The sequence below is a fragment of the Dipodomys ordii genome, unplaced genomic scaffold (genome assembly GCF_000151885.1).
Source record: "Dipodomys ordii isolate 6190 unplaced genomic scaffold, Dord_2.0 Scaffold79, whole genome shotgun sequence".
Lineage (NCBI taxonomy): Eukaryota > Metazoa > Chordata > Mammalia > Rodentia > Heteromyidae > Dipodomys > Dipodomys ordii.
Window position 1 is genome coordinate 503,944 of NW_012267295.1, and position 7,390 is coordinate 511,333.

The following is a 7,390-nucleotide window of genomic DNA, read 5'->3' on the forward strand; positions in this document are numbered from 1 at the left end:
GGACCTGAGGTCTCACATACATATGCACACAGAGTTTTGCTGGAAAAAAAAATCTATAAAATATTTTCAAAGACCCTATCACAGGGCTGGAAAGGTGGCTCAGTGGTAGAGTGCTTGCCTAGAATGCATGAAGCCCTGAGTTCAATTCCTCAGCACCACATACACAGAAAAGGTTGAAAGTGACTCTGTGGCTCAGGTGGTAGAATGCTAGCCTTGAGCAAAAGAAGCTCAGGGACAGTACCTTGGCCCCCCCCCCCGCCCCCTCCAAAAGACCATATCACTAAGTTGTAAAGTACTGCTCACGGATGTTTTATTTTTATTAAAGCTCCAGCATCTGGTCGGTGCACTGAGAGTGAAAGTACACATTTATCTATGAGCCTCTGCTCTGGAATTCCTGGCCCTCCATCTCTGTCTTTAACCACGTATTAAGGTTAATGTAAGCCATAGGTTATAGTTAATATAGAATGTGTCATTTTTGCCACATTTGTGTTTTTATATAGTCATCATGCCTTATTAAACTTTTTTTCTCCAATATTGGATTGTACTTTCTACCACCCTAGTACTTTCTGTTTTAGTTATTTTTTAATTAGTTTTTCCAGAGAGCGGTCCTTGTTTATACCCCAGTACAGCCTTGTACAGTAATTTCTCCCTTCTCCCCTGCATAGTTGGGATGACAAGTATGTACTACCTCACCAAGAATAGTTGTTGATGAGATAGGATCTTTTCAACTTGTTGCATGAGCTGGCTTTGAACTTTGGTTTCCCCTAATAGCTGAGATTATATACACCACCATACTCAACTACACATTTTTGTCTTTATGCCTCTTCACATAGTAATTATTATTAAAATAATGTTGTAGATCTGGGTGCTAGTGGTTCACGCCTGTAATCCTAGCTATTCAGGGCACTGAGCTCTGAGGATTCTAAATGGAAGACAGCCTGGGCAGACAAGAGTTGAGATTCTTATCTCCACTTAACTAGCAAGTGGGAGTATAGCCCAAGTGGTAGAGTACCAGCCTTGAAGGGTGGGGAAGCTAAGCAAGAGTGTAAGACTCTGAGTTCAAGCCCCATTACTTGCACACAAAAAAGTAATGTCGTAGGAGTTGGAGAAATGGCTCAGTTGGTGGAGAGCACTAGCCATTGAGCGAAAGCATCAGCTACTGAGTTTGAGTCCTAATTTTGGACCAAAACAGAAAGTAATGCAGTAAATTTACAGTATTTCCTAAAGTAACCAAAATTATGAATGGGAAAAAATTCTTGAAAGACTTGATTTAGCTTGATAAAGTACTGTAAGCAATGAATGGATGGGAGTATTGAGCTTAGGATATGCTTAAAGAGCAATGGTAACTGTTCCTCAGCTGTGGAAAACAACAGCAGAAGCAGTCAGAATGGAATATTAATGCTTTAGAAGAAGAAATTGGAGAACTCCCTGCCCTGTGAGGAAAGCTTAGAATTCCTTCTACAGTTTTAGAACAATTGTACAGACTTACCTACGTACAATAACTCATGCTTGATGGCAGAGATACCTCTGCCCTCCAGATTCCAGCAACTCCTGTAAGTTGAACATGCACAATCAGTGAAAATGAATCTAAACAGATTTACAGGTACCTGCACATTAGTGAGCAAACATAATGAAAAAGCACACATTCTATTGAATTTAATGCTTCTGATTTTTTTTGGTTATTCCCTAGTAGATATGTGAGTTTAAGCACAGTAAGTGGATTGGGGGATGCAACTCAGTGGTAAAGTGCTTATTTAGCACACACAAGGCCCCTGAGTTCTATCCTCAGCACTACAAAAACATGATGAAACAAAGTAAAATCATAGGGTTTTCATCTTTTGGTTAAAGAAGACTTTGAAAGGTGGAATTTGGTGCTACATAGAACAGATTTGAGTTGAAATGAAGGGTAGTGCTGCCTTCATCTTTATTAAGTGATTAATTTTTTTAATTAAAAAAATGAGCTTTGAGCTGGGCACTGGTGGCTCACGCCTGTAATCCTAGCTACTTAGGAGGCTGAGATCTGAGGATCACGGTTCAAAGCCAGCCCAGGCAGAAAAGTCCGTGAGACTCTTATCTCCAGTAAACCACTAGAAAACTGGAAGTGGCGCTGTGGCTCAAGCATAGAGCATTCATCATGAGCTGAAGAGCTGAGGGACAGCACCCAGGGCCAGAGTTCAAGCCCCACGACCAGAAAAAAAAAATCAGCTTTGCTATATTAGCTAATACTTGTGCTGCAAGTTGGCTTTCCCAAAAGACACATCAGAGAACAACGCATTTCAGCCAAGAGTGCGAAGTAGATACCGTATTAGGCATAAGAGATACAAAAATAAAGCCAGGCACCCGTGGCTCACACCTGTAATCCTAGCTACTCAGGAAGCTGAGATCTGAGGGTTGCAGTTCAGAGCCAGCCAGGGCAGGAAGGTCCTGAGACTCTTATTTCCAATAAACCACTCAGAAAACCAGAAGTGGCATTGTGGCTCAAGTGGTAGAGTGCTCGCCTTGAGCTGAAGAGCTAAGGGACAGCGCCCAGGCCCAGAGTTCAAGCCCCACGACTGACCAAAAAAAGAAATGCAAAAATATTTCTTTCATTTCCCTAGAGTTCAGTGTTCAGAATCAGACATGAACAATCGGCATTTATAAACTTTTTAGAAAAGCATATCTATAATAGCAGTGTAGCGGAGAGCTGGAAAAAAAGTAAGGAAGAAACTATTTCGTGTGTGTGTGTGTGTAAACTCAGGAATTGGTGCTGTCCCTTAGCATTCTTTTTAGATAGGAGAGTCAGTGAGACTCTTCGTCCCAATATATCAGGAAAAGTCAAAAGTAGTTATGTCGCTCAAATGGTAGAGTGCCAGTCTTGCACATTAAAAGCTAAGGGATAGCACTGAGTCCCTGAATTCAAGCCCAAGTACCAGCATAATAATAAATAGCCTGCAGAGGAAGCTCGAGTAGGATGGGTAGTGGAGAGTCTAGTGGGAGAAGGGGGAAGCAGCATTCAAAGATAGGTCCTTCAAGAACCAAGGCTCAAAAGTATGTGGGTTCTTGGGGTAGGGCCTAAAGATGATAGGAATGGGGGAGAGGAATCAGGGGAGTGTGGCCTTTGCAGCCCAAAAGGGAGGTGAGAATAGATTAGTATTGGTTTTCATAAATGGGAGATGGTTTGGGGAATACAGACAGGGTGTATTGTAGAGAAAATTGTTCTGAGGGCTGGGAAAGTGGCTCAGTGGTAGAATGCTTGCCTTGCATGCATGAGCCCTGGGTTCAATTCCTTAGCACCACATAAGCAGAAAAAGCCAGAAATGGCGCTGTGGCTCAAGTGGTAGAGCGCTAGCCTTGAGCTGAAAAAACTGAGGGACTGGGCTGGGAAGGTGGCTCAGTGGTAGAGCGCTTGCCTTGCATGCATGAGGCCCTGGGTTCGATTCCTCAGCACCACATAAGCAAAAAGAAAAAAGCCGGAAGTGGCGCTGTGGCTCAAGTGGTAGAGCACTAGCCTTGAGCTGAAGAGCTGAAGGACAGTGCCCAAGCCCAGAGTTCAGGCCCCACGACCAGACCCCCCCCCAAAAAAAAAAACAAAAAAAACTTAGGGACAGCTCCCAGGACCAGAGTTCAGGCCCTACGACCGGCCAAAAATAAAGAGAGAGAGAGAGAAAAAATTGTTCTGTGAAGAGGGCTGGTGGTAGAGAGGAAATGTGAAGGCTGGAGGTATTCAATTTCTTCTGTTCTGGTAGGAACCCATATCCAAAGCCCTGGTTTATCTAAGAAGAGCATGTAATGTAGCAACTGACTTGAAAACATTTTTTTGCATCAACCTGGTTTGTTATCAAAACCAATAGGCAAGGATTTTTCAGTTAGCAGAAGGTTATATGATAACATTAATTTTCTGTAAAAAATTCTAAGTGCTAGACATTATCCTAAATACTTGGTGACTACTAATTCACATAACTCTTAGGAGACTGGCACGTTGCCTACTATGCTCTAGAGTCAGGTTAATTCAGTTCTTAGAAATTAGGATGCAGTGTTATCTCTACTCAGAGAAGCACACTGAAGCGTGGAGAAGAGGTTGAGTGAGTGAATTGATCAAGGTTACCTAACTAGTAAGCAGCAGCACTAGTATTTGGAAAATAGGCACCCTAACTCTGAACTCTTCCCTTAACTTAATCGAGATATTGTTTAATTTGAATGAGCTGGAAGATAACTTGCAGACTAAGTTTGTAGCTTCTTTGAATGAGAAGAGTTGGTTTTTGGATTGTAGAAAAAGTTGAGAATTGTTACCCTTAGGAGACAGTATCAGCTGTGGGAGAACCAAGGACCTGTCCATCCTCATTATACCACCAGCACCTAGAATATGCTTGGTACACAAGTGTTCAGCAAATGTATTTTGAATGAATCAAGTAAAGATTTGCTGTTAGGGCTTGAAGGAGCATGCCATGGAAATGACAAATATTCTGTTTTGTTTTTTTTTTTTGACTTGAAATCCTTTCTGAATCATGAATTCCATGAGTCCATTGCTTGCTTAATTTTACTGAATTTATCTGGCTTAAAGAGTATGCTCTGGTATATGATCCTAGACCTCAAACTCTACAACAGAGCTACTGTGATTAAAAAACAGCTTGGTTCTGGCATATGTAAAAAACAGGCCCAAAGATCAAAGGAACAAACTAGAAGACCTAGAAATAAAGACATACAGGGCTGGGAAGGTGGCTCAGTGGTAGAGCGCTTGCCTTGCATGCATGAGGCCCTGGGTTCGATTCCTTAGCACCACATAAGCAAAAAGAAGCAGGAAGTGGCGCTGTGGCTCAAGTGGTAGAGTGCTAACCTTGAACTAAAGAGCTGAGGGACAGCACCCAGGCCCAGAGTTCAAGCCCCACGATCGGACCCCAAAAAAACAAACAAAAGAAATAAAGATGTACAATTAGAGTTACCTGATATTTCACAAGGGAGCCAAAAGCATACAGTGGAAAAAAGAGAGCCTCTTCAATAATTGGTGTTGGGAAAACTCTGGACATCCATATGCAGTAAACTAAAATTAGATCCTTGTTTGTTACCATGCACCAATTTTAACTCAAAGCGGATCAAAGACCTCAACCTCAGATGGGCAAGTTTGAAACTACTGCAAAAAAAGTAGGGGAAACATATGTAGGAACCAGGCATATGTAGGAAATTTTTTAAAAGAATCTCAGGAGCACAGCACATGGACTTGACAAATGGGATTACATCAAAACAAAAAGTTTCTGCACAACAAAGGACATAGTTACTAAACTAGAAAGACAGCCAACAGACTGGAGAAGATCTTTTCTAGCAGTTCATCCGACAGAGGCCTAATATCCAAAGTATACAAGGAACTAAAAAAATTAACATTCCCCCGGCTAATAAATCAATCAATAAATGGACAAAGGAGCTTAAGAGAGACTTCTCAGAAGATATAAAAATGACAAAAGACACAGGAGGGAAAGCTCAACATCCCTGGATATAAGTGAAATGCAAATCAAAACAACTTTGAGATTTCATCTGATGCCAGTTAGATTGGCCAGTATCAAGAATTCAAACAACAACACATGCTGGTGGGGATGTGGGGAAAAGGGAACTCTATTGCACCGTTGATGGGAATGTAAACTAGTTCAACCACTCCGAGCGTTCCTCAAAAAACAAAACATAGAATGAAACATACCCATTTTGAGTTTCTACCCAGAACATTACAAGTCAGGATACAGTAGAGACACTTGTGCATCCATGTTCCTTGCTGCCCTAATATAATATTCAAGCTATGGAAACATAGGTGAGTGGATCGATTAAATGTGGTATATATTATACACAGTGGAATCTTACTCATCTATTACAGAGAATAATTATGACATTTGCAGGGAAATGGATGGGCCTAGAACAAATCATGTTAAAGGGAGGCAAGCTAAGCTCAATGACAAACAGCACATGTTTTCTTTCATGTGGAAGCTAGAGCATGATAACCTATACAGGACTCTAGGTATTCACACACACTGTCAGACTGAAGGTTACTTAGTGGAGGAACCCAAAGGTGTAACTTCTCTAAACATTTAAAATATTATTTATCAAAATGAATTCCAGGAGGGACCTAGGAAGGTGGTTCAGTGGTAGAGCGCTTGCCTTGCATGCATGAGGCCCTGGGTTCAATTCCTCAGCACCACATAAGCAAAAAAAAAAAAAAAGCCGGAAATGGTGCTGTGGCTCAAGTGGTAGAGTGCTAGCCTTGAGCTGAAGAGCTGAGGGACAGCGCCCAGGCCCAGAGTTCAGGCCCCAAGACAGGATCAAAAAAAAACAAACAAAAAGAATTCCAGGAAACAAATGTGGGTTTTTCTGTTGGTGGTGGTATTTGTTTTTGCTTTTTTTTGTGGGGGGTAAGGGAGGGAGGAAGGGTGAACAAATGCAGTCATGCTCTGAAGTATATACTGTATGAAAAGTGATCTATGTAACTTGTGGGCAGGGGTGGGAGGAGGAAACGGGGAAAGCGAAGGAAGGGGTGACATTGTCAAAAAAAATGTACTCATTACTTACGAAATGGTAACTACTCTATACAACACTTTAATAATAACAGCAAAATTATTTTTAAAGGCAGAAAAAAGCCAGGCAGCCTATAATCCTAGCTACTCAGGAGGCTGAGATCTGAGGATCATGGTTAGAAGCCAGCCTGGGCAGCTAAGTCTGTAAGACTCTTAACCTCCAATAAACTACCCAGAAAAAGCTGAAACTAGCAATGTGGCCCAAGTGATAGAAAGCCTAGAGCACAAAGAGGCTCAAGGACAGTGCCCAGGCCCTGAGTTCAAGTCCCAGGACCAGCCAAAAAAAAGAAAAAAAAAGTACCAGGTCAGTCTACTATTAGTGGATTTTAAAAAGTCAACCTGTTTTCAAGATCAGAATATTAAGCTACAAGATTTAGCAGAAATCTTTAAAATTTCTTTTAAGGATGTTTTTTGTTTTTCATACATTGTATTGAAGATAGAACTTTTGAAAGTATTAGTAAAGAGTAAAGTGCTAAGATAATATATTGATATAATCTTTTCTATAGAGGTTTAATATGAATTTCTCAACAGATCACTTTTTTTCTACTGCTTTTTTTTCCTTTGTGCTAGTTCTGGGGCTTGAACTTAGGGTCTGCACTCTGTCCCTGACCTTTCTTTGTTCAAGGCTAGGGCTCTACCACTTCAGTCACAGCCCTACTTCCAGCATTTTTGGTGCTTAATTGGAGATAGGAATCTCATAAAATTCCTTGCCTGGGCTAGCTTTAAACTGCAATCTTCAAATCTCAGCCCCCCCTGAGTAACTAGAATTATAGATGCCACCCACCGGGGGGGGGGCCCTGTTTTTTCCCTTCCTCCCCTCCCTCCCTCCCCTCCCTCCCTTCCCTCTCTCCTTCCCTCCC